This window comes from Carcharodon carcharias, chromosome 10 (genome assembly GCF_017639515.1).
Source record: "Carcharodon carcharias isolate sCarCar2 chromosome 10, sCarCar2.pri, whole genome shotgun sequence".
Classification (NCBI taxonomy): domain Eukaryota; kingdom Metazoa; phylum Chordata; class Chondrichthyes; order Lamniformes; family Lamnidae; genus Carcharodon; species Carcharodon carcharias.
In genome coordinates, this window is record NC_054476.1 from 70,176,705 (window position 1) to 70,203,239 (window position 26,535).

Genomic DNA, 26,535 nt, shown 5'->3' on the forward strand with positions numbered 1-26,535 from the left:
AAAATACCTTTCTGTTTACAGACGGGTAGTGAGAGAAGAAATTCATGCTGTTTAAATTAACCCCCCTCCTCTCCGTAACAATGTCTAGGTTGCAGCTGACACAAATTTACACCAATTTAGGAGACACAAAATTCTGTGGGTAAGGAGCAGGAAGGTACAACTGGATATGGATAAGGTTCAATATGAGGAAGTGTGAGATCATCCATCCTGGATTCAAAATTACAAAAACTTTCTTAACTGTTATAGCACAGGGGCAGTGAAGCAAAGATTTCAGTGTCCATATACAATAATCACAGGTACAATGTGTAATCAAAAATAGCCACTGGACTATTAGCTTTCAGCTCAAGGTGACTGGAATAAAAAGGGGAGGAAAAATGTTGTTTTAGTTGTATAAAGCCTAGGTCGGAACCAACCTAGAGTACTGTAGTTTTGGGCATGGAGCCTTAGGAAAGATGCGCTTTGAAAGGGGTACAATGCAGAATCACCAGAATATACTGGGAATTGAGGACTATGATGATAAGTTGCACAAACCTGGAGGAAAGGTCTAGAAAGAGATCCAAAAGTGCAAGAGTATGGTGAATGAAGATTCCATCACCAATGGTGGGTCGAAGGAGGTAGAGTGTGGAAAAAGGGAGTGCCATTCACAATAGATCACAGTCAAGAGGACAGGTTGCAAGCTAGGAGGAGGTCACAGAGGTGCTTGAAGCAAGTCGAGAGAGGAATTTGTAAATGATAATTGGCAAACGTGTAAAGTGGCCATCTGGGAGAACTTACTGGAGGGCTGTTAATGTTTCTGGGACCTTATCCAGCATGAGTCACTTCTGTCAGAAAAGGGGAGTGGGAAGGGTGGGGGGAAACAAAATTGTGGGGAAAAATGTGGGTCATGATTAGACACCAAAGTGGCATTGAAAAATGTATCAGATTGTAGATTCCAAACACACTTAACAGGTTCTTTGCCTCACACACCCAGCAGAATATAATTCTGAAATGCTGACTCCCAAAAAACTGATGGTGAAGGCAACGGTACGGGAAACACTCGTGGCAAGTTCCCAACCCACCATACCACAAAAGTATTCAGCTGAGATATTGCACATTCCAAAATGTTAAAAGCTTACAAAGTTGTTTATGTGACTTGCTTCATAGATTGTGGGATGTTTTTCAAAAACAGAATACAAATTAGACCAAACTACAATGCACAAGAAGCAGATATACCATACAGAGGCCAGAACAGACCTTGCAATTAAGGTATTCAATACTTAAGGTTAGCAGGAAAGAACAGGTAATGTGAGAGTCACTAATCAAGAACACCTTTAGCACAGAGAGAAAGAGGGAAATAATCAGAAACAGACAGTAGTTGGAAAGGGGAAGACATGCTGGAGGAAAGAAAAGTATCACAAGAATAATGATTGTGACCATAATTGTAAAGGCCAGTCTAAGAGGCTTTGTGTCAAAATACATTTTTTCCAGATGGTGGTTTGGCTGCTGCTACACTGAGGCAGTCAGAACGTAGTTCCAACAGCAAAATGACATGTCATCAGTATGCTTGCGCTTATGACAAAGCCCTTCAATACGATTTCTAGTTCAATTTTTCTCCTTGAAATCAGGAGGCTGAGAGAATGAGTAAAGCACAGTTAAGTGAACTTGGATATACAGGTGAACTTGTTTACAGAGAAAAATTGACCTAATTTTTTTCATCCAATAAGTAAACAAAATTGTTGCCCAGTTATGGTGAGATTGTGTCCATTTATAATAAAAAATCAGACTTTATTCAGCATTGTTCAGCAAAAAGAGTAATGGACCTTCTACAGTCTTTCACGTTTTGATATAACTGTCTAAATACTTAAATGACTTATCTTTGTAAGTTATTTCAAAGGAAATGTTCATTCTATAAGTATTTTAAAAAGACATCTGACAAGGCTGCATTTTAAGACTCCACATTCATTTGTCCCACAAATTTTCAGAGAATTTGGACTGAAGTAATTTTAAAATACATCTTAAGCTAAAGCTAATTTTAAAAATAGGTCGGTTTCTCAGTACAGTGCCAATCAGACAAAAGGTGGGTATATGAAGTTGCTTTCCCCATTGATTAAACAAATCAATAGTATATCTGGTAATCAGAAAAATGCCCATCACCATTGTATTGGAAAAGCTTTTGATCCAGTCATTCTGTGAGCTGCGGAGAGGGAAGGGATTGTTGACACAGAAAGAGAAGCTTTAAACCTGGATTAGAAATGAATTCAGAGGCCAGCCAGCAAAATGCTACAAGGCTAAACAAAGATAGGAATCTGCAGAGAGAGGGTGTGGAACAAAATGCAGAGGAGTTAAGTCAAGCAAGATAACATGATTGAACTAAGTAATTATCATAACCACTGCTCTGGTCGCTCCCAATACTGTGGGGAATACTTAGTAATTTAGCTTCATTTCATCTTAGGTTAACTTAAAGCAAAATACTGTGGATGCTGGAAATCTGAAATAAATACAGGAAATGCTGGAAATACGCAGATCAGGCAGAATCCATGCAGAGAAAGAAGCAGAGTTATCAGTTCAGGCTAAAGGAAAAACACCCGTGAAAGACATATCTGGTCAAATCCCAATGTTCCAGTACTGTACAAGGAGATATAAGATAGTTTGAGTCAACTCCCATAAAGGTAAGGCACCCGGACCATTTTTGGGAGCAACTGAAGCCACTGAATGCAGGCAGGTCTCTCCAAGCAAATAGATTAATTAGCAGCTCCAGGTTACCTAAAACCAAGCCAGAAGGCAACATATGGTACAGTTATACTGCAGGTATAGATTTTAGTACCTGCAAAAAGTGATGCAAAGTCAGCAGTTGAGTTTCACAATTAGGGTCTGCAACCTTCTCCAATCACACAAACTACTCTGCCATCAAAACATGGATTTACTGCTAACATTGATGAGGAAGTGAGGAACACACTGCTCATTCCCAACACTAAAAAAGGAAAAATTAAAGTTTAAAAAGCTTGTTCTGCATCGGTTGCAGTTATATTACATTACCCAAAATTTAAGGTCAACACCACAAATGTATCTCACAAATCTTGATTGTACAAAGGGTTTCCTCCTGTTCAGGAGTCAATGTCCCAGTTAGAATTATTTTGTAACCTATGGAGTCTTAAGATCCAGATAATTCAGTAGCTTCTTTGCACTGGAGTCATGGAATCACTCCATAAACTTACTTATACACATAGTTCAGTCTGGGAACCATTTACCCTACCATACTCACTAACTCCATAGTATATGAGAAACCAATCACAAGCTTCCCCGTTGAGGGATGTTGATCAAGTACGACTTTAGTGTTATTATCTCTCATTCTTGCATTCCAGTAAAAGGTGCCAAAGCTTTAGGAAGCAGTGTGCTCAGGGGTTCCACATAGCAAATGAAACGGCCCTATTAAAATAACCAATTCATTTTGGAATATAGTGACAATAACGTAGACAAAAGTCTAAGTGTTTTGAACTGAATTCTCATTAGCCCAGGGTTGTTTGCCCATCCTCCACCTGCCAAATGCCCAAAGTGAAATAAGAAGTTCACTGTGCAAGGAATAGTAGGTACAATCCCATGTTTCATCACTCTGAGGTACAGTACAACATGTTGCAGCATGCCTGAAAACAGCCCTTCAGCAAGACATTGGTTTGCGTCATGATGTGCATCAAATGTTAATGAGCATCATAGCTTGAAATCATTAAGCTGTAATTAAACTTACTGCTTTCTACACTTGGTCAGCCTTGTATTTTGCTAATTAATGAGCAGTCCGCTGCTAATATTGGAAACGGCTGCTATAAACGAGATCCCATTCTGAAGGGCTACACGGTACCAGTATCCATTGTGCTCAGACAAGCATATGATTGAAAGACACACACTGATACATTAGCTGCAAGATAATGGGTTGAAAATTATAATTGTGGAAAAAAACAAGGTACTAGAACACAATCAGTGGTGTTACAACGGCAATCTAGCAAAACTACATTGATATGATTGCCTGCAATCTTGTAGCTGAAGGATTTAAAGGTTCAATGATATCCTATGGTGCAGCTTCCTTTTCAAATGTTAGCCCAGGTTACAAGGAAAGTGCCTGAGAGCTAGAGGACCAAACACTGCAGGACCACAACATTATTTGGAGTTGGCACACAGCCAAAGTCTTCTTGCACTCATTTTAAATATTGTAAAATCAGCCTTACGAATTATACCATTGAACAAACAGCTTTTCAATAAATAAGCTCTTGCACTATGAAGGTGCACTCGGTGCACAGCTGCAAAGTGATAATATGGCATGATAATACTGCAGCCTTGAGTCTGAGAACAATATCGGCAAAAAGTGATGCAGGTTCAACAGATGCATCATTCTCTAGTCAGACAAATTCTGCCATCCAATACGGTATTTGTGGTGATGATCCTAACTCATGAGTAATGCATTGCTCTTTTGGTTTATATACTAAATTCCAGTATTTGGAAGAAATATAATCTGAGATACAGAGTGACTGATATTCAGGTTATATAATAATGGTCTTTTTTGTCCTTCAGAGCCATTTTACACAAATGTAGTAAAACTGTGTATGATCAAATAGGGAAGAAAAAAGGAAGCACCTTCTAGCATGCCTGTATTACAAACTATCAACTGAAACATTCTACGAAGTGACCAGGCTGCTGGTGGGATGAATTTTACGCTGTTTACACTGGGTGCCAGTTAGCTGGCACTCTGCAATGTAACATTGAAAATAATATGCTTTTGAAACAATGTACATGATCATGGAAAGGTTGCAGTGTCAAATTTAAGTTTCTGGCCGTCAAGTTCTCTGTTGTTGGTGGGAAAGGGTTCCATACCGGCCAGCAATGTGAAAATCAAAGGTGTTAAACTACCCACAGCACCTAACGCCATTAAAAGCTGCAGTTTACATTCACCTTTTGTCTCAGGAGGCTTCTTAAGAAGCACATCTCCTGAAATCTTTCCCTTAGAGGCCTCCAAAAGTACTAGCATCAACTCATTTACAATACTAATGGGATGCCTCTGTAGGTACAATAATACCTGATTATGGAGATTAAAAAAGCTTATATGTATTCCCTTAATCGACAGCCTATGGTATTAAATTCCATTTTAAACTCCATTTTAAACTGTGATCACATAACTAACATTTGACTCAGGCTTTTAGAAGTAAAGGCATGAGACAGAACATTGGCACTTTATAGTTGAAATGTTTTTGAAGAAAGCCAATTCAAACATTTGTATCCTTCAATTTCATATTTAAAAATATGGCTTCATCCAACTCAAAAAATATTGCACAATATATTTTCCAGACATAAGCATAAAAATGTTGAAGTCATAAAATTTGTGACTGATGCAACTAATGTTCCAATTAACCACCAGCAGGAGTATCAAATTATCTGGCCTTAGTTTGCAGCCACCGAGCTTGTCCAGGAAAAGTCAGCTGCTAATTACTACCCAGGAGGTTCTGCTTGAGTCAAAGTGGGGACAGGATCAGGTTCACCTGTGATATCTCCAGAGTCAGAGAGCCTGCTGGCACTTGCTGCCAGGTGTTATGAAACCCAAACTTAATGTTGAGTGCAGGGGTCAGGAACTCAAAGTCCCCAACAAACCTTGGACTTCCCACAATGCGCAGACTGGGAGCAGGCTACACATGCAGAATTTAGCAGATCTGCATCTTTAAGTTCTTCAGGCTCAGGACAGGTCCACAGTGCCTGTGTATAAAGACAGAAAAAGAACCGTGCAAAGATCCAGGTCGGGTGACTGAGAGCAGTGCACCATTAAAGACTAGTGTGCTAGGTAGGGGACAGGGAGAGGTCCCAAATAGGGAAGAGGGGACAGGGAGAGGCCCCAAAAGGGAGTCCCAGGTGAGGACAGAAACAGGTCACAGCTAAGTTAAGGAAAAGGGGGAGCAGAGAAACAGGTTCCAAACAGGAAAAGGGCTGCAGGGAGCGGACTTTACATGAAGAAGGCAGCCAAAAGTTGGCGGCTCCATGCTGCAGGCCACTGGGGCAAAGGTACCCCTTTGGAGCAGTAGTGTTCTGCTTGAAGCAACCAAAGATCTGAAATTATACTTGTGAGTTTGTGCTTGGGTGTATACTTGGGAATCCAGGTGAACAGAATCTTGGGAGATGAGGCTAAAACCCTGTGAGGTGAGCTGTTGTTGATCCAAGACAGCAGCTGAAGTTTGGTGACTCTGTGCTGTGGACCGCTGGGCAAAAGTGTGGGGCCATCTGTCCTTTGGAGCGGTAGTGTCCTGCTCAGTGCGGCCGAAGAGCTTAAGTTGTGCCTGTGATATGGTGCTCAAGTGCAGACTCAGGAATCTAGGGGAACGGAGACTGAAACCCTGCGAGGTGAACTGTTTTAGAAGCCGTCCGAGTTGGAGCTACTTTTGGAGAGAATTCCCAGTTTAGATCTTCGAAGGTGAAGATAAGATTCCCTCGTGAGGGAAACAGAGTTTCAGTGAGATTGGCTGGCATCTGGGTGGGTTGTTCAGAAATCCATGGAATTGGTTGTATCTGTCATTTATTTTGCAGTGTGGTGTGTTCGACCACAGTTTGCCTGTTGATTCATATATACCACAAATCAACCCTGAATGTTAGAGTATAATATAGATATTCTAAATTGTTTTATCTTTCTGACCTTGCATAGTAAAGTTTATTTTGTTTGTTCAAAACCCATGGAATCTTGCGGCTTTATTCACTGAGCAAGCGTCTTACATCTGAAACTTTGTTTACTTTAATCAAAATGTTACTGGTCCCTAATCGACTATTACCAACAACCTGGGGATCTGGCCAAGGATCATAACTCAGGGCTTATATATGAATAATAGACACTTGGATAAGTTAGAGAACCACTGTTCTCTGTAGATATCAGGCTAATGTAAAGCAGGCTAACATTTCACTGTGCTGCTGAGGGAGAGTTGCATCTTTCAGATGAGATGCTAAACAGAGGCCCCAACACACTATTAGAGTGGATCTAAAAGTTTCTATGCCATTTTATCGAAGAACAACAGTGGCATTCTCCCCAGTCTCCTGGCCAATATTCATCTATCAATCGGCATCACCAAAAGACAAATTATGCAGTCATCTATCTCATTCCTGTTTGTGGAACCCTATTTTGTGCTTTTTGCCTGCATTGTTTACATTCATTACAACAATGAATACATTTCAAAAGTGTTTCAATGGCTTTGAAGTTTTGGGAAATCCTGAGGAGATGGCAGATGTGATACAAAAGAAGTTACTTTTTTCCTTAGTCAAAACGTTCAGAAGAGGGAAGAGAAAATTACAAATAAATGTGCCGGTTGCAACATTTGCTTTTGAAAGCAAAAATAGTACATCTTTTTTTCTATATGTCCCTCCTTGGCCTGCTGCAGTGCTCAAGCGAAGCCCAGCGCAAACTGGAGGAACAGCACCTCATCTTCCGTGTAGACACTTTACAGCCTTCTGGGCTTAACATTGAGTTCAACAACTTCAGACCATAAACTCTCTCCTTCATCCTCACCCCTTTTTTAAATATTCATTTTTATCTTTTAATTTTTATTTTTTATCCACTTTTTATTTATTTTCATTTTTATTCATTGTTTTATCCTATTTTTGATCTTTTTTCCCCCAATACTGTCCCCTCACCCCAACCCCACCCCCACAAGGGCTATCTGTCACTTGTTCATGTTGTTCTTTCCATTGTCCTATTATTAGCACATTCTGCTTTCTTACTTTAATGCCACCATCAGCACCTCCTTTAGCCAGTACCAGTACCATTAACACCCCTTTGTCCTTTCATTCATGACATCTTTGTCAATCTCTCCTTTGCCCCCACCTAGCGCTGGTCTTCTACCTAGCTTCACCTGCTCCACCCCCCTTATGCAGTATAAATTCCATCACATTTTTATTTCTCTTTAGCTCTGAAGAAGTCACGTGGACTCGAAACGTTAACCCTGTTTTTCTCTCCACAGATGCTGTTAGACCTGCTGAGTTTTCCCCACATTTTCTGTTTTTTGTTCTAAATCCTTCTCTTTCATGCATGCTACCCATTTCCTACAGGTGCGAGGACATCCTGCTGGGCAGCTCATTCCCAGGTCACCATAAATGTGCTTTCTCAGCTGTTTGCCTGTGATCAGCAAGAGTGGAAATTAGAAATTTCTCGATTAAAACCATTCCTGGGATGAAGGACTTATTATGAAGAAAGGCTGTACTGACTGGACCCATTGAGTTTAGGAGAATGAGATGTGATCTAATTGAAACATAAAAGATCGAGGGGACTTGATAGGGTGGATACCGGGAAGATGCTTCCAATTATGGGGGAGACTAGAACTAGAGGACACAGTTTAAGAATGAGGGGTCTCTCTTTTAAGATTGAGATGAGGATAATTTTTTTTCTCTCAGAGGGTCGTTGGTGTGTGGAATTCTCTTCCCCAGAAAGTAGCAGAGGTTAGGTCACTGAATTTATCAAGACTGAATTAGACAAAATTTTGATACATAAGGCGCCAAGGGTTATGGGGGCAGACTGAAAAGTGAAGTTGAGATCACAATCAGATCAGCCACAATCTTATCGAATGGCAGATCCTAACTCTTATGTTCCTATGAAATACTAACCATTCTGCATTGGACAGATTTAGATTTATTCATGAGAAGTCTGGATTTTGGAAGTATCATGTCACAATCTTTCTGCAGATTCCTCCCGCGATCATCACAGATGTGCTCTAAAACATCTTCTCCTGCTGTTGAAAGCCTTATAGTGGCAATATGCAATAATCAGTGCCGTAGGCCTCAGGCGCTTGGTAGATTACTCAAGGTATCCTGTTCCAGCATCTATTAGTTATGCCCAAAGTTCCCAAAGAACGTCAATCTTTATATCTTTCGCTTAATGGTGAGGGATGAGTCAGTAGTGAAATAAGGGAGGACCGTTAGAAATCTCAAAAAAATCAACATGGCTTTCTCCATCAGGGGAGGCAAGAGCAAAGTTTCCTTTTGAGAAAGCATTCCTTGGGTCTGAGGTTATGGCAGGGTCAATCCTCTTTGTATGGGAGGGTGGGGGAGGGGGTCAAAGCAACATACAATAAGAGAGCATGGTGACTTTCCCCCCTTTCCTGTCACAGCTCAGGGCTAAAGGTATACTTGATGAAGACACATAACCCTCTCCACTTCCAAACACTGTGTCTCACAATCTCCCTCTCTCACCTGGAAAAAAGAATCAAAGACTCCAAAGATTATGTGAAGTAAGAATAGGAACAGTTCACATCGGAGACCCCTAATGTCCGTATGCCAGGGCATCAAAGATCTCGTAAAGAGGAACTCATCTCATGAGTTTTTCCCAGGAACAGGAATCACTGTCAGCTCACGCCAGCAATAAAGTTGAAAATTCCACTGAAAGAAGTCACCTCATTTCTTATATTTAAAATAAAACAACAGAGCATGACAATATTTATTATACATGATATTACATGCGAACTAGACTTGAGTAGGGAGATGTATTTTCAACTGTGAGAATAGAAGTAGGCAGTCCAGAACCAAATTCTTAATCCCCGAAGGACTGCTGAAACAGTTCTGCACCAAAATGGAAGATTCAACAATACAGGTTATTCAAAGATTAATGTGAATTATGTGATGCTATCTGGCTCTGCAACTCTTAAGTAACACTGGAGGTTTGTAAATGCTGTGATTGGAATAGGAGAATAACTGAGCACTGAAATAATTTAGAAATGTTCTTTACTATTTGAAGTTATCATAGTGTGTGACTATTGATTGTTGAGTTGTGTAAGTACTTATAGAATACATTTCTGTAAGAATAGAGTCAGTGCTTTTACAACTCTGTAAGCTTAAGTCCCCCTTATCGTTTCACTGCCTTTTTGTAACTGGCCAATGCCAGGAAGATTTAGCCTCCATCCCCCATCAATGCTAGTCAGCAAATTTCAGCTTTGTAGGAAGTTAGCAGTGCCACTGTAAGTGCCAAAGTCCTCAACCGGGGTGATGGGGAGGAAATCTGCCAGGAGTTATCATGATTAGTATGCAGCGACTCTTGCTGGACAAACGTGCATGTCAAGATGTCAGATAACGACAAGATTGGTTGGGCAGCAGAAATAACGATGATGCTTGGCCACATCGGATGACCAAGCTTAACATTTAGGTCATTAAATATCTAATTAAATGAACTATCAATCAGAACAGTTACATTGGTTTCAGTGAGTTTTGCACTGCAAATAATTTAAAACGATAATGACAACATTCCTTATTTTTTGGAGGATCAGTAGTAGGATTGTGATTCACTAGGTTGATGATTTTTTTTTTTAATTACAAATATATATAATATATATATATGAATGCTGTTTTTATTTATTGCAAGCCATCTTAAAAGCTAAAATTGAGTTAAAATAAAGTGCCCTTTACAAGAAAATCTACACATTCAGGACAGTGTTTAAGCTGCCCCCACAACCACCATTCTAGTATATCATAATTCCATTATTCACTGCCATCCACATATGGACAAGTCTGGGTGAGGGTGGTGGAGCGTACTTAGTCCTATGGAAGCAGAATCCAGAAAAAAGCTGTATCTTCAAGAAACAGAGAATAATGGGAGAAAGATATATTAGATGAACGCCACTGCGGTTATGGTGTTGGTTTTAGTTTTATGTGGGACAGCTGTTCATGTGAAAATTAGAAATCTCTACATAGTGAAAGTTCTGCAGATATGGAAATGCTGAACGGGTATGCACATCAATAAATGTGAAGCATGATTCAAGTTATTTTAAGAAAAAAATGTTGTTTGACAAAGCAGTGGTCTGGATATATGCTCCGATAGTCATTCTAAATTAAGAGATTTTTCTTTTAAAAAATTGTTTTTTTTTCACACAATGTAAAGCAAAGCCAGCTCCAGATAAAATGGCAACTTGCTGTTTATTCTATGTAGAATCTCAACGAAACCAAATCACATCACAAATCAGACATTGTCCCAATTGTGTAGTGAAATTTTCTGTTTCTAATTTAATTTGGGATTTTTCTGGTCCTATTTGGAAGGATTTTTTCCAGATGACTTGTAATAGATAAAGGCAGCTATTGTACTTAATTAAAAAAGTAGATTTCCAGTGAACCACAATCCCACAATTTTTCTACTCACAAAGGAACACTGTAATTTTCATCTTAAATGCAACAGCATGTTAACACAAAACTCACTGAAACCAGTGTGACTTCCCTGATCAGAAGGTCAATTAATCAAGTTGGACCACTGTTAATTAATTAATATATGATTCTGTATATACAATATCAAATTACATAAACAGCAAAAGCAGCTACCTCCCTCCCATTCAGAACATCAGGTATTGTTAGGCATTGGTGCCTTTTCTCCCCCTTAATCCGAAAAGTCAAAAATAGCAGAATATTTGCTTTTCATCCACACTAGCCCCTGCAGCCATTCTTACCCTGAATCCTTTTTCATATGACAGCCAGCAATCTTCTGAGGGCTTCTCTGCTGCACTCTCAGCTCCCTACTGCACTCTGTCACCCTTTATCCCACTCATCCCCAGCCCTCATCAAGACTCATTTCGTTCACATAGCAAAAATGCATGATATCCTATGACAATCGCATTTACCCCACACTTCTAACAAACCATATTAACCAGCAAAACAGCATAGTTAAAGTCAGTGAGGATTAAAATTCTTACTTTCTCCCCCACGCCCAATGATTAAACTAAGAAAGTATAGTTTTTTTGTTTTCACAACTAGTTAAAGGATAGTCTAATATATGATCAATTTCATTGTAAATATATACATGCACACATACACATTATATACATAAATACAAACAATTATCCTGCTATTGTTCTGGCATGAATTTGAATCCAGTCCAAGACAACCCCATGCATAGATACCTTAGTATATGCAAAGGACTAAAAGAAATTGGAGCCTAGTGAACAAGAATGAGGTGGGATGGCTCATTTCACCTCACAGTCTGTATTGTATCACCACTGGAAGCGCAATTCCCTTCTGATGTTGGAGCTTAGTGACCTTGCTTATCTCTTACAAACTCCCCAACGATGTGCAAAACATAATTTCCAATCTAAGAAATATCCTCACAGATGCAGTTAAGATTGCTGTTTATTTTCAGCAGGTAGGACTGTAAAAAGTATTAACCAAGAGGTAAGAAATGATCAAATTTACTTTCAAAGATAAATGATCTCTTTCACCATCACTGTTCTGCAGGAAGGGATAAGCGTACAAATTGTAACTGGTATACAGTTCAGAGTAAATGTTAAATAGGGCTAAAAATATTAAATTGCTAACTCGAGCAATGCAAGTTTTTCTTCAAACCACTTCCTATTACCAACACAATTGGCTGGTCTTTGTATCCTCTCTCTCGTACCAAAAGTACAGTAAAATGGGAAGGGGGTGGAGGAAAGGCAGCTTCCTGATGACTACTGAAACATGTTTCAATCCTTTGTTGTACTTTATCCTGAGGTACATAAATGTAAGCTCTTTCTTTCACTAAGAATTAAGAAATCTCATTGACATGGCACTTGACAAAGTTTCTCTATGCTAGCACCTTTAACCTGTGAAACCTAACTAAACTTTGTATCTCTGACCTTGATACTTGGAGCTGCATTGTGGAGAGTGATCTAAATTGCCTCCCCCTTGCATTCTGTACTGAAGTGTGAACTTCCATCACTCCCATACAGAACCATGCTTGTGCTACACAGCAGCAAATCTGATTTACAATTTTCTGTGATGTTTACTGCATCAGGTCTGAAGAATTATGTTTCCATGGTGGGAAGAATGCTGTGATAAATCAATTCACCCTGTCAAGCTCAGATGTAAATCTGATTATAATGTGCCGGTAGTGACACACTTCTGAGGTTCACAATGCAGTTTAACTTGTGTTTTTTTCAGACTACATCTCTCTGCATTCTTATTCAAAATAATGTGCACTAAAGGCATTACTTCCCAGTAATCAAGTGATAACTTTGCACCGATTGTCATATTTGCTAATCTTGTCAAAATGGAAGTCTTGCACATCAATGATAACAGCATGCAGTAGACATTGATAGTTGCCATGGAATCTGCTGAAATCTAAAAGGAGTATACAATTAAATTTAGTCATGTCAGCTATTTAACAGCATACACTATTATATAAGAAATAATAAGCCTCTAAATGGCCTATTGGCTGTTGAGGAATAAACCTAGTTTGATTCTTGCTTTATTCAATTTCAGACAAAGCTGCAGGTGAGGCATTCTAATCGGCCTCAGCTAAGGTGGTGATAAGTTAGTCCCTAATCACTATCCAGCGAAATCTCGGGGGTACGATGGGTGTGGGCTGTGCAGGGTCATGGGTGCAAAACCAGACTGGCTGTATAGGCCTCTATAGTAACATAGTCAACCAACAATACCATTTGTTCACATATGAAAATTGATCTCTTGGGTAAGATAGAGTACTGGAGTTCATGTAGCGTGTGTTGAACTGCACCACAGCAACTTCAAGAATAGGGTGGAGGTTTGTTGGGGATGGCAGTGGTGGTGGGGAAGAGGAAAGCTGGAGATAAAATTTAAAATGGTAATAACTGCCATAAAAGCAATGTTGAGGCTAATCTAATCTATATTCAACGGCAGTTATAAACTGAGTGAGCTTTACCCTGATGTTTTACATTGGATTTTGAAGCAGGATGAGATTACAGCACGTCAGAGTTTCACTATTCTCTTTCTAGTTACCAGGAGCAATAAAGGAAGCAAAATCACACTGAAGTGAGACTCCAATGTCCCAATTAAATATTACTGGAGTTTTGAAGGGGATGCAATCTTCCTTCTTTAAATATTGCATCGTGAGGAGTAACATTACATGATCTATAAATCTGGGACAGATTCAGAACAGATCTAGCAGCTGTGAAACATCAGCAGCAGCAGAATTGTATTCAACCACAATCTGTTACCTCATTGCCTAGTATATCCCTCACTCTACCATTACCATCAAGCCACCGGATAACCCTGGTTCAATAATGAGAGTAAAGGAGCATTCCAGGAGCAGCACTAGGCAGTACCTAAAAATGAGGTGCCAACCTGGTGAACAGAGCATGCTATAGACAGAGCATACTAGTGACAGAGATAAGCGATCCCACAACCAACGGATCAGATCAAAACTCTGCAGACCTGCCACATCCAGTCATAAATGGTGGTGGACAATTAGACAACTAACAAGAGGAGGATTCTCCACAAATATCCCCAGCCTCCATGATGTGGGAGCCCAGCACATCAATGCAAAAGATATGGCTGAAGCACTTGTGATGGTCTATCTCGGCCTCATCCCAAGGTCCCCAACATCACGTGCCAGTCTTCAGTCAACTCAATTCATTCCACATGATATCAAGAAATGCCTGAAGGCACTGGATACTGCAAAAACCACGAGCCCCGACAACATCTGACAGTAATACTGAAGATTTGTGCTCCAAGACTAGCTGCACCCCTAGCTAAGCTGTTACAGTACAGCTACAACACTGGCATCTACCCAACAATGGAAAATTGCTTAGGTATGTCCTGCCCCTAAAATGCAGGACAAATCTGCTCTAGCCAATTACTACCCTACCAGTTTACTCTCAATCATCAGCAAAGTGATGGAAGGTTTACACAGCAATAACCTGCTCACTGATGCTCAGTATGGGTTCCACCAGGGTCACTCGGCTCCTGATCTCATTACAGCCTTGATCCAAACAGAGACAAAAGGGCTAAACTCAAGAAGTGAAGTGAGAGTGACTGCCCTTGCATCAAAGCATTTGATTGAGCGTGGCAGCAAGGAGCCTGGTAAAATTGGAGTCAATGGGAATCAGGGGGAAAACTCTCCACTGTTTGCAGTCATGCCTAGCACAAAGGAAGGTGGTTGGGGTTGTTGATGCCGCAGGACATCACTGCAGGAGTTCCTCAAGCTGGTGTCCTACGCCCAACCATCTTTCAGCTGCTTAAATCAGAAGATCAAGGTGAGGATGTTTGCTGATGATTTCCGTGTTCAGTACCATTCTCAGCTCCTCAGATAATGAAGCAGCCCATGTCAAAATGCAGCAAGACCTGGACAACATGCAACATTGGGCTGATAAGTGGCAAGTAAGATCCACATACAATTTCCAGGCAATGACTATCTCAAGCAAGAGAGAATCTATCTCTACTTCTCATTCAACCGACATTACCATTGCGAAATTCCCCCAACATCAACATCTTGAGGGTTACCACTGACCAGAAACTTAACTGGATGAGCTATATAAATACTGTGGCTACAAGAGCAGGTCCAGAGGCTGGGAATTCTGCGGTGAGTAACTCACTTCCTGATTCCCCAAAGCCTGTCCGCCATCTACAAGGCACAAGTCAAGGGTGAGATGGAATACTCTCTACTTGTCTGGGTGAATGCGGCTCCAACATTGCTTAAGAAGCTCGAAGCTCTCCAAAACAATGCAGCTGCTTGATTGGCACACCATTCATCATCTTCAACATTCATTCCCTCCACCAACGTACAGTACCAGTAGTGTGTATTATATACAAAGTGCACTGCAATGACTCACCAAGCCTCCTTCAACAACATCTTCCAAGCCTGTGACCTTTACCATCTAGAAGGACAAGTGCAGCAGATGCCTGGGAATAGCACACCTGCAAGTTCCCCTTCAAGCCACATACCATTCTGACTTGGAACTATATCTTCATTCCCATTCCTTCACTATTGCTGGGTCAAAATCCTAGAACTCCTTGCTAATAGAACAGTGGGTGTACCTGCAACAGATGAACTGCAGCAGTTTAAGGAGGCAGCTCATAATCATCTTCTCGAGGGCAATTACGGTTAGAGAAGAAAATGCTGCCTTGCCAACAATGCACATATCCCATGAAAGAATTTTTTAAAAACTTAAGCAGCTGAAAAAAAGGGACAATTAAGTATACCCCAAGGAAAGATTCCCAATTCCCAAGCAGCTGAATTGTAGCCATCACATCCCTTTAACTGAAGAGCTGGAAGGATGTAAAAGATGTACACTATGGTGGGACTTTATATAGGGGAGCTTTTTGAACACTCTGACAGAGAATGGAAAAGGAAGACTTATCTACTAATAGGCAAACCTCTCATCTCTGATCTCCAAGCTCTCTGTCACAATTTCTTTTGTTTTTACCAATATATCATCAGTGTTTAGGTGAACTTTTCTCTTGTTTCCATGTTTCAAGCACTCTGTATGCCCCTTTTCTTGCCTACATTCTCAATCAGTTCAGAGCCAAGGCTATTGATTTTCATGTTTTCACAAAAATGATCCCAGTCACAGAATCCAATTCTAAAACATGTTTTAGAAAAAACTGTATTGGAAGCAGAATCTAACATCTTCGGTTGAGACACCAGCACCCATGATCAAGACCATTGCTACCATATCTTGATTTACCTTTTTGCAAGATCTCAAAACTACACTCCTTGCATCCCTCAAATTTTCTCTTTCTCCTACAGACTACAGACAATTAAAGCCCAACCCTGACATCACCTAACCACTATTTTTCAAATGATCTTGTCTCCTCCCTCACCCCTTTCCACCTTGGCGGGGTCCCACACTCATGACCTTCATCAAGCAATCTCAGTAAGAAAAAATCAACCATTCCTATTTGATGTCTGACCATTGCTTCACTCTTAAAAAAATCACCACGCAGAGAATATGATGGCTGCAAACAACCCAATATGTGGGTAAACCATCTGTATATAAAATGTTCCATATTAGCATAGAAATTTCGATAAGGTTCACTGAGATGTTAACCTTTCCATAAAACATTCCTTTCAAATTTTCACTAAATCTAAAATACTCATAATGGGGACATGGACAAAATCAGCGTGCCTTTAAGTAACTCAACATATGAGTTCCTATTTAGAAAGTTGATAAGATTTGACTTTACACAAGATGGAATAAAAGCTATCATCAGCTTTCATCAGATTGTCACTATTGACCTTTACTACACCGTTTAGTGTGGTGAACAAAGTTTAATGGGTTACGGGAGGGGGGTGGGGGACTGCATGTTCATTCCGTTTTATTTCATCATCCTTGGAATGCTATTAACGTGAAAGTAGGAAAATGCTTGTTGGCTTTTGGAGTGGAATTCGAAACAATGCCCAAATGCCAAGCCTAGTTCCCGGAATTTTCGAGATTCACACTACTCCCTCCTGTCAATTATATGCCAATATTTTTCAGGACCAAAGCAAAATAAGAACAAGATAGTTTAATAAAAATAAACTAACCTATTAGACTTTCATTTGGAAAAAAAATGAAAACCCTTGCAAATATTGTCAAACAAAATGACTGAAATCAACCTCTAAATGCAGGACACACTTATTCACACAGCACGGTGCGATCTGCTAACACAAGGAGTATTTCTTTCAGTCTTGTCTAACCTCAGTACATTCTAGAGCAGCCATTGTTACTGTCCTCACTCATTCATTATCAACTCGGTTTGCAAGAGGTTACTTGAAACACTTAAAAAGCTTGTGAACCACAGCGAAAAAATAAATAAAGGGCGAATTAAACTGACTGACACGTCTCCTATTGGATAGAATGAACCAGATTTGTGGCTGGTTCCACCAATCTCTCCCTCTCTCAAGGAAAATAATCCACCTTTAATCACCTCAGGATCGCTGGGCTGTCGTTAGATTAAACGTTAATATATTTAAAAAAAAATAAAACAGTGCGTATTTACAGAGCACACGTACTGACACCAGTTCCAACACGGTGACCGGGTTACCGGTTACTTTAATATATGTCAGCCCGCCGATCTATTTATTTCTCGCTCGGGAATTCACAAATTTCCTGTGTAATTGTGTTACAAGCAAATTGTGGCTTGATTCATAAAACCGCTAGGTGAGCGCAGCAGAGACAAGCTAAACAAAAAGCAAAAAGGAAATAAACGATAGGGCGCTCCTCCCTCATTCATTGTATTATGCTGCTGTTATTAACCATTGCATTTCGCCCAGGCGCTTCTTTACCTCAGGTCGCCCGCTCGCTCTCCCTCTTTCGCCAACTCTCACCCGTAACCTCTCCCTGCGGAAAAAAAAACATCTAGACACAGGATTGCTATGGCTGCTCGCGACGTCCGCAGACTCTGGCTGGCGAGCTGGCAGCGCGCGCCGCCCAGCCCGCAACCGTGTGAACCGTTGTCGGGCACACGCAGCTCGTGGGTGTGAGCGGCAGGCGCGCGCACGTCTCACCGCGGGGTTGGGGGCGCAGGAAAGTAGCGCGAGACTGCGCGAGTGAGTGTCAGGCCAGCGCACCATTGGTCAGGCTGTCGCAATGGTCCAAGCTTCCAGCGGTCTTCATATAGAAATGCTCTCCTGCAGCAAGCAACCAGTGCCTGATGTGCCTTCCCAATTGCTTATATTTGTTCAGTTTGTGGAACCCCTTGGGCTGTATGCCTACCGCTGCATATTAATACAAAAGTATTGAAATTGTTTTGAGGCACCTCAACGAGGAACAGTGTATATAAAGAGAATTTGAATTTTCTTGCACTTTTTTGTTATTTTCAATTGGAAGTGTTTTGCCCCCAGGCTGTATGCCTGACATGGAATGTATATTGTAAATATAAGAATTACAATCGTATAAGAGGCACCTAAGAGTGGAACACACTGAACGGAGACAATTCGAGTTTTATGGCACTTTCTGTACTTTTCACGTTGAAATGTTTTGCAATGTACTTTTACGAATTTTATAAATAAAGTATATTTTTAGAAAAAAATTGTCTCTCCCCCGCCATCCCGCTGTGCAAATATTTTTAGGAGAAAATGATAATAACTGGTCACACAAATGCAAATTTTTATTGGTCTGACTGATTTGTAATTTTAAACCTTTATCTTAAGGATGTCACAAAAGTTCATATAATAATGCAAAAACGAAATGTTTCATATAATAATGTAATTTACTCAATGCCCTATCTTAAACGTTCCTTACATAAAAAAGAGAATGTACATTAAATGGCAAATCGTCAAAGCTTTGTAATTCCCCTCACCAAAAATGAAAAGTTCTGTTCATTCCCTTGGTCATCATAGAACAGCAGTGAAGGTTTTAAATATAAACTGGAAGTGATTCAATCCTGCTGTTTATTGCAACATCTGAACAGGAGATTAGGTTCTCACCACACCATCTGATCTACTGTTTACTTGGGAGAAAGTACTAGCTTGGGAAATCAATTGCAAGTATGTCAAGAAATCGCATAACAAGTGATTCACTACTTTGAGAGCAAAATGGTAAAAGAACGTGAACAGGGAATGCAATATGAAATTTCCTCTTTGAGTAGTTTGCAACTTTGTTTTCCTGCATAATTATTGTATTACACTAGTAACAGTAGATCCAGCAAAGGTGAGCACAACCTACTTGAACGCAAGCATGTTATCAAAATTGTGAAGAGAGACAAAGTGAATATTTGTGTTGAAAGTTCACACAGTGATAATAAACCACTCTATCACCCTCCAGTCTAAAATAATATCATCTACCATGACTCGCTGCTTTCTGTGTTTAAGCCAATTTTACCCAACTGGACACTGACCCTCCTGTTTCCTGATCCTCAATTTTGTCAACCAGACTTATATGTGGTACATTGTCAAATGCTTTCTTAAAACCTACATGAACAACGTCCACCACATTCCCTTCAACAACCTTCTCTGTTATTTCACCAGAAAGTTCAATTAGATTAGTCAAGTATGATCAGCCTTTTACAAATCTGTGCTGGCATTTCTTAATTAACTCAAACCTCTCCAAGGGGCCTATTGATTTTTTTCCCCGATTATGAATTCCAAAATCTTACCCACCATTGATGTTAAATTAACTAGCTTTTTGTTGCAAGGACTGTCCTTACCCCCTTTCTCAGCTAAGGGTATCACACATTTGCTAATCTTCAGGTACCGCCCCTATATCTAGGGAAGATTGAAAGAAAGGCAAGCCTTCCATTATGTCCATCCCCACCTGCTTCAGCAACTTGCTTTCCAAGCCATCCATACCAGGCAACTTACATCCCTTACATAGCAGCCTTAACAGTACCTCTGCCCTTTCAACTTTTACATTGCCTCCACTATCTCTGCTTCTACCTATATTTAGCCAGAGTCCCCTTTCTTAGTAAACACCAATACAAAGAACTCATTTAGTATTCTAGCCTTGCCCTATGTCTCTAACCATACATTGTCCTCTTTTTCCCTACTGGGACTCACTCCACCTCTTAGTACCCACTTGCTATTTACATGCTGGTAGAAGATTTTTGGATTACCTTTTATGTTGACTGCCATTCTATTCTCATACTGTCTCTTTGCCAGACTTACATCCCCTCTTAACCTGTTATATTTGACCTGATTCTCACTTAAGAATTCACCTGACATGAATCATACACCCTCCTTTTTGTTTCATCATAACCTCTATCTCCCTCATCATCCAAAGAGCCCTGGTTTTGGCACCCCTATCTTTCACCCTTATTGGAATGTACCTAGCCTGCATTTGAAGCATGAAGGTGAACAATCACCCATTGTTCCATTACAGTTTTTCTTGTCAGTCTCTAATTCCATTGTACCCTAGTTAGATCCCTTCTCAATGCATTGAAATTAGCCCTCTTCCAATTTATAAGGCATATATTAGATTGCTCCTTGCTCTTCTCCATTACTAAGCTAAATCATATGATATGATGATCACTTTTATCCAAATGTTCCCCCAAAGACTCTAGATCCACTTGGCCTAACACATTTCCAGTGTCTGGCATAGCAGCATTTGCTTCCTTTTTTCCCAAATATATACTTTATTCATAAAATTTTTAAGAATACATTACATGACTGTTCAAATTTAACATTACATAAAATGCAAAACAATCAGTTTCTTCCTATGCTGTATATTGCTCACCATATTTACGTGTAGTCAATATTTACAATATTCATCACAACAGACATATAACCAGAGGGTTTTTTTTCAGCTCTCAGCCCCTCTGTGTTCTTTGGCTGAAGGCCTTAAACAATGGCCTTTCACCATTATACCTTAGCAGCATCTACACCAAGCTTTAACGCATCACTCATCACATGGTCCTGGATCTTGGAATGTACCAGTCTGCAGCACTCAGTCATGGGCGACTCCTTGCAATGGAAGACCAAAAGGTTTTGGGCAGACCAAACAGCATCTTTCACTGAGTTGATGGTCTTCCAACCACAGTTAATATTTGTCTCAGAGAGTGTCCCTGAGAGCAGCCCAATGACCACAGAGTCCTGCATCACAGAGTTGGTTGGGATGAACCACAACAAAACCACTGCACTTTCTTCCAGACCTGCTTTGCTAAAGGATGTTCCAGAAGGAGATGGACAAGGCTCTCTTCCCTGCCACAGCCAACATGAGGACAATGTGCGGAGGGAGTGAGACTCTAGGCATGAAGGACAGGTCTGACAGGGAGGGCTCTTCTCACCACCGGTTAAGCTGCAACTTGGTGTTTGAAAATTCTAGCAATGAAGTATTCTGTCAAATAACTTTGATGGTCTGCTCAGGGAACCATGCAACAGGATCCAGCATCTCCTTTTCCCGCAGCGCCTTGAGGGCATTACATATGGACCGCTGACTGATAGACTCTTGGTCAAAGGTGTTTTTCTGCATAAACTTCACCAAGAGGGTCAGGTGGTCTGACATGAACCAACTAACTGGAGCTTTCCACAGCAATGTGGCCAAACCCATCTTTTACAACACAGGGTATAAAAAGCTCAGCACATAGTGACACATGGTGTTTGCATAGTGAGGGTTTACGCACAGCTTGACGCAGCCACACACAAAACTGGCCATCAGGATGAGGGCAACATTGGGTATATTTTCCACTCTTATCTAGAGACTTGTACATTATGTCCCTGTAAAAACAGGCCATTTCTGATCTCCAGACAAGGCAGAAGATGACTTAGGTGAACACCATGACACAGGGTATGGGTATGGGCTAGACCTGCACCATGTAGACCAATACTGAGAGCACCTCCGCATCTGACGACCAGGTTTTTACCCACAATGGTGAGGGACCATTGCTCTACATGACCAGTTTTTATATTACCATGGCTACATGCTTCTTCCAGTTTTTGGCATATGCCCTAGCCTCTCTGAACTATATCCCAAGCATCTTCTGGTAGTCTGACCTGACGGTGAAGGGAGCAAAAGATCAGTTGGACCAGTTCCCAAAGAGCATAATCTCGCTCTTGCCACAATTTACTTTGGCTCCCAAAGCCTATTCAAACTAGTCGCAGATGCTCATCAGTCTGCACACCAACAGTGGATCCGAGCAGAAGATGCCACCATCATTTATGTACAGGAAGGTTTTGACATGAGTGTCCCCACTGCCTGGGATTGTTATCCCTCTTATATCCACATCCTTCCTGATGATGTTACAATCAGGTGAAGAGGGATAGAATAGCTCCCTTCTTTTCCCACTCCTCGTTTGACTGCAACGGTTTTTTTTAAAGGATCTGCTTGCTAAATCAATGAGTGATTACTTGTTTACATACTGTGACCGTAAAAGATACACACAGACAAGTTTCCTTGTAAGTCTTTAAAAGTAAAGAGTAAAAGAGTAAAAAGTAAAAAGTATTTATTGTAAACTTGCTCAAAGTAAAAATAATAAAAATGCTCTGACTTTCACATACACATGAACTCAAGGTTCACACACAAGTAAGTTACAGAGTGGGAGGATAGATTAAGTGGTCTTTTTAGAGTCTAGTAAAAGTTAAGATATATGGGTCTTGTAGGCTGCTGACTTGGATGGTTTCAGGCTGAGTTCAATGATCCCTTTGGATTTGGTGTCGAGATGATTTAAGTATGTTGATGGACGATTTATATCTGTTTCTACAGAGTCAGAAGCTGCTGGGTTGCTTATTAAAACACTGCCTGCAGCATGTGTACGGTTGAACAGCAGACAAGGGTCAAACTTGCTGGCTGGATGGAAAAGGAGAGAGAGAGAGAGAGAGAGTGTCCCTCAGCTGTCATGCTTCTGTTTTGTGGCCTTGATTAAAGCAGTATCTTAACCATAAAGGAGGGTTAGTTGGCTTGTGACATGATCCCCTGTCTCCAATTGACCAGTTACCCAAACATGGTCTTGGCCAGTGGATACCAGGTCCATGGTTTATGGGATTAGATTATGGCTGGATGAATTCCTCTCTCAACCAGAATTTATTGTCTGAGATGATTATGCCCAATGCTTGGTCCCCACCTGGTTGAGTACCCAGGCAATTGTCTGGATGCTTTGTGAATGGGTTAGGAGATGGCCCATTCACACTCCTTCAAAGTGATTGTTTCTGATGAGGTTTTTCAAGATGGGTTGACTCCATCGTAATGGCTTCAGAATTTCTGGGATACAGTCATGCACATGTTCAGCCACCTTAGAAACTGTCATTTCAGTCTTTTAAAACTTCCATGAGTGGTTTTCAGTTAATAAATACATAAAGTCATTTTTATATAAAGCATGGCTTTATAACAAAAGACTTTGCAAAAGATTTGATACAGTACATGAACAAAACAGGGAAGAGAGGACAGCCCTGCCTGACTCCAGATTTGATCAAGAAGTTTTCTGATTCCGATTAATTAATTTTTGTGTAGAGCAGTTGGATCCAATTGTGAATTCCCTCCCTAACCTCTGTTTTGATGAGCACATCCTTTCATTCTTCTCCCCCAAATCTCTCAGTCTGACTACTTCAGAGAGTGAGTCTGGGCAGCAGCACAAACAGCTGCCTCCTCTTTTGTGTCAAGGTGTTAAAACTTGTATCTTACTTTGAACAGGTTTGAATTTGAGTTTCTGTCTCCATAATAAGCAGGTCATATGAGATTTTTTCCGGAAATATCCCACATGAGGTCCCATTCCCCTCTCCAAACTTTAACTAAATTTACCTTTACTTAAAGGAGACAATTTCAAACATAACTGTCTTATAAAGTCCAATATTCATAACACACTCATGTAGTTTTCTTTGAAGCTATTAGGCTCAACCACTTCCAGTGGTAGTGAGTTCCATATTTAAACCATTCTCTGAGTAGAGAAATAACTCCTCATTTCCCTTTTAGATTTATAAGAAACTATAAAATACTGGTTTTGGATTTTTCCACAAGTGGAAACATTGTCTCCACATCTAATCGATTGACCAATTCAAGATTGTAAATCAGATCACCATTAAGTCTTCTCTTTTCTAAAGAAAATAGAACCAACTTGTTTAATATTTGCCAATTTCTGTAATCTTGCATTTCTGGTACCATCCTTGTAACCCCCCGCGCCATCCCACTTTCTCCAACAGTTCTATGCCCTTTTCATTGTATGGAATTGTGCATTAAGTGCACCCTGACCGTAGTCTAAAACAAATTTAACATAACTTCACTCCTTTTGAATTCTATACACCCAAAAATAAATCCCAGTGCTTTGTTAGCATTTTAATTGCTTTGCTGACTTGTGATGTACTAATGATTTTTTTCACCTGTATCCTTAGATCCATTTTCTCTTCTACCCCACTGTTTTTTTTCTAGGGTGAGGGTTGTATCTCTATTATTCCTACCAAAGTTTATCACCTAAAAAAAGTTCATTTTCCATTTAACTTCCCACTCGGCAAGTTTTCTCAATGTCACATTGTATTATATTATATTCTGCCTCAGTGTTAGCCACACCAGCAGTTTGGTATCATTTGCAAATTTTGACATTAAATTACTTGTTCCTAAACCCAAAGCATTAATGTAAATTATGAATAACAGCAGTCCAGGCACTGATTCTTGTGAAACACCACTTTCTACTTGCCTTAAATCTAAGTAACTATCCTTTTTCCAGAAACACCTTAAATCTAAGTAACTATCCTTCATCCAGAACCTGCTTCCTATTTTTTAGCCAATTTACAATATACTAATCCCTGACTCCACATGCTGTAATCTGTGATGTGAGTCTATTGTGAGATAATTTATTGAAGGCCTTTTGAAAATCCAAGTATATGGCAGCTACCACATTACCATGGTTTACTCTTTCCATTACCTCTTCAAATAATTCTATCAGGTTTGTTAAGCATGACTTAGCTTTTTGAAATGCATACTGACTAATTTTAATTGTATTTTCAATTTTGTAAAACTGCAGGAATAATGGTCAGAAAGCTAACCAAGGCAACATGAAGAAGGAAGCAGTCCAAGGAGGTGCAGTGAGACAGGAAGGAGCTGTATGGCTGGGACCAAAATTCCAAGTGGGAAGAATTAGTAGTGCTATTGAAACTTAGGGAGAGGCAGTTGAACAATAGTATCCTAAAGATAAAAGAAAGGATCAGAATAAAGGTCAGAGTGCAAAAAGTGATAATGGCGCCATAAATGGTGCAGGAACAGAAAAGGTTATACGAAGTAATAAGAAAATACTTGATAAAAATAAAGCATGAATGATTAAAATAAAAAAAATTACATCCCCTGTATAGCAATTTAGAAAATAAGAACAAGATGGATACATTTTCCCGCATTATACACCATCTGTCAAATTTTTGTCTGCTCACTTAATCTGTCTATATCCCTTGTATCCTCCCCACAACTAGCTTTCCTATGTTTCTTTGTGTCTTCAGTAAATTTGGCTACAATACACTCTGTCCCTTCATCCAACTCATTGATATGGATTGTAAATAGTTGAGCCCGAGCACTGATCCCTGTAACACCCCAGTGGTTCAATTTTGCCAAGCTGAAAAATACATATTTATCCTTTGAAAGACTTTGAAGGGGTATCGTACAGAAACAGACTGATACGTATGCACACAGAAATACTTGATGCATTGGCAAGCTTGCCAGAAAGCCTGTGATCACTGTCAAGAGAAGCAAAACACCAAATTGGCACAGGGGTTTGTAGGTAACTTGGAGTCCATCCTTTCCAGCGTGGTAGTGGTGGACAATTCCATGAGATACTTGTGGACTCAAACATGATGCAGCGCCTGATGGCTGTTGTCTCAGCTTTGTTCGGAGCACAAATAGAAGTTGCCCAATGTCTCAGTGCGATAATGGAAGCTCAGACTGAAACCACACAAGTTCAGTTTGTTTCCATGCAAGTTCAGCTTGTTGACATATAAGCTCAATCTGCTGCCACCATGGCTAGAGATATCAGTGCTTGAAGAGGCTTGGAGTGTATCACGGCAGTCCAGCAATCTGTCCTTCAACATATTGTTGGTACTGCTGAGAAGTCATCCCATATGAGTGGCAGTGACTCCGTGAGCATGAGCATTTGTCCTCCTACCACTGCCACGCCTCAAGTGCCCTTGCTATTGCCTGTCAGTCAGCCACCCCAGATTGATGCTGCCCATGTGAAGGTGGTGCAGTCCAAAGTTGGGCCTTCTAGGACCAGAGCTACTACAGATCGCCCTGCAAGGTGATCTAAAGGCTTTGCCACTGAAAGTCAGCAGCGTCAACCACCAGCCATGTTGCAACCAATGGGATAGCACTGCGTAGGAGCACTGCGTAGGACAGGCAAAGATACATGCAAGACAGGCACTAAGAGAGTAAGCACAACAGGATGATTGATTGACTATTATGATCAGCTGATGAGGAGTCAAATGGCTGCCCTCTATTCCTTCTCCTCCTGATTAGG

General features: G+C 40.4%; 1 protein-coding gene across 2 annotated transcripts in view; it reads right to left on the bottom strand.

The window, feature by feature from the left end:
- LOC121282922 (mitochondrial glutamate carrier 1-like) overlaps positions 1-18,112 on the bottom strand; it is a 118,401-nt gene extending 100,289 nt beyond the window's left edge. For both annotated transcript variants that reach the window (XM_041196735.1, XM_041196734.1), the window contains exon 1: positions 17,960-18,112. The gene's annotated coding sequence lies outside the window, so the exon portion shown is untranslated. The remainder of the gene's footprint in view (positions 1-17,959) is intronic.
- Between the last annotated feature and the right edge of the window lie 8,423 nt (positions 18,113-26,535).